We start from the raw sequence: 2,489 nt of genomic DNA on the forward strand, positions 1-2,489 counted from the left end.
GTACGTTTAGGATGCTCCACAAGCCTGCATATCTTCTGGGTAGGTTTAATGCATTCGCCAGTTGAATGCTTAATTGTGACTACTTGTACCAACCCATTCTCGCCTGGGTGAAGTTTGATCACCCTGCCAAGTCGCCAATGTGTTGCCGGTAGGTTCTCATGCCGGATAACTACGACATCGCCTATGTCGATGTGGTCACCATTCTGATGCCATTTGGAACGTGGTTGCAAAGTTGAAAGATATTCATCGTGCCATTGTCGCCAAAAATGCGACATACAAGTGTCATGGTATGAGCGAACGTGAATTCAAGCAAGTCTCGACATGTACAAGTAAAGTATGTAGCTGATCATAGTAAATCGAATGGGTGCCAACAATGCGTAGTAAGTGTTTCTTTGCTGACTTAATGGCAGCTTCCCATAGACCGCCTTGTTGTGGTGCGCCAGGTGGTAGAAAATGCCACTTTGTGCTTCGATTGGCCAATTGCTGTTGAGAATATTCATTATGCCAAGCCTGTAAGTCAGCAGCCATTAAACGATCTGCGCCAATGAATGTTGTGCCATTGTCACTGTATAAGTGGTTACATGGAGAACGCCTCTGAAGTGAGATCTTCAGCCAATTCAATGTGCACTGCCTTGGTTACTATGCACACAAAGATTGCCACATAAGCCTTCCGTATGGTTCGTACAGCCTTGGAGCCAATTCGTTGAATGGACCGCAATAGTCTAAGCCAGATTTTGCAAATGGTGGAGATGGGGTGACCCGATGGGTGCTTGACCAAAATGCGTGCCTGTAGAATCCAATATTTGCGTCGAATAGTATGTAGCATAAGCTGTATACCGCCATGAAGTGTATCTTGATGCACCTGCCATATTAAAGCCTAGCCATTGTGCTATCCTTAATTAGAATGATTGGATGACGTTGTAATTTAATTCATTCATTCATTTTTTAATTCAGCTATAATATAATTAATATAAATTTCTTTTTTTTTCTCTTAAGAATTTATCTTAACATTTTTTCCATTTTTAGCAGGTGTGCTATGCACATGCATTTGGAATATTCAATAATATCTAATTCATTTAATTTAATATAATTAATATAAGTTTATTTTAATACAATTTTCCTATTTTGTCGATAATCTTTCTAAAGTTTGAGAGAAAAACAAAATTTTTTCTTACTCAATTTATGTAAAAAACTTTTGCTAATAATTGTTTTCTTTATCGATCTTAAATTTCTTAAAAAAGAATAGTTATTTTTGATATTACTTTTATGAACTGTTTTTCCGGTTTCTGTAATAATTGTACTATTTTTGTTTTCTTTGACTATTTCTTTTTTAAAGCGCGGCGTTAATTTGGTGCCGTATCTTTTATTAATCTTAACGTAAATAAAGCTTAATAATATAGGCTTTAGATGGGGTTCTGTTTTTATTATAATAACTGACGTCTTTTCTTTGTTTTTCAGTAAGTCTTTGTATGTTGTCTTGTTTTGCTAATCCATGTTGTTCAGGGTTTATAAAAACTCTACGACCAAAAAATGCTTCCATGGGTTTTTGTTTTGTGATTGAATCTATGGATTTTCTTGGTACATTCGCTGTAGTCTTATACCCTGGTAAAAATGATATTGTGGGTGATGTATTTGAGGTATAAATGGTTGGTGATATTGTGGCATATGCACCAATTGTGGATAGAATGGGTGAATATATTGGTTATTTTTTTTGTTGTATTTGTGGCTAAGCATGGTGTGATTTTAAATTTTGGTTCTCCAATTTCAGACAGAGATGGAGTGCTTCAGGCAAGTCTTTGGGTTTTCTCACTCCCAGTAACATGGGAAGATTGCCCGAAAGTCCTCTTATAAATGTATCAAGGGCTTTATTTCGATAGTTTTTTTGTTAACATCCGCCTTGACTCTTCACAAATTTCCATGCAGCTTATTTTATTTATAATTTGTGACAAAATCTTATTATTAAGATCGATTATTAAAAAAAGAATAAATTTCTGGATCAATAGAAGAAGATATTTATATAAATTATTATTATTCGGAAAAATTAACAAAAAAAAAAAATTCGAAAAAAAAAATTTCTCGACAAATAGAAGATATTTATATAAATTATTATTATTACTTTTTTCGTTTTACTGTTCCCTATTAATTCATTAAAACACAAATAATTTAATTTATAAAACTGGTATAGTTAGCTAACTTGAAAATAACAAGTCGTGGTTTTGTTGTTGTCCGCGTTTTTTATGGTAAAAGTCTGGAACTTGCTTGAAATAATTGTTGAAGTTCTAATTAACTTGATAGAATTTGAGAATAGTCACCAAGAATTATGGATTTTTGCGCCGGGCGTGTTAAATTTTATTAAAATCGAACATAATAAATTGTGCTGCTAGCCAAATAAATTATTTCCTTTGCAAAATAATTCGCGCGTTTTTAAATTTGTTTTGATTTGTTTTTATACACATACTTAAAACAGCTGATAGAGACAGCAATTAAAG

This window comes from Teleopsis dalmanni, chromosome 1 (assembly GCF_002237135.1).
Source record: "Teleopsis dalmanni isolate 2A chromosome 1, ASM223713v2, whole genome shotgun sequence".
In the NCBI taxonomy this organism is placed as follows: Eukaryota; Metazoa; Arthropoda; class Insecta; order Diptera; family Diopsidae; genus Teleopsis; species Teleopsis dalmanni.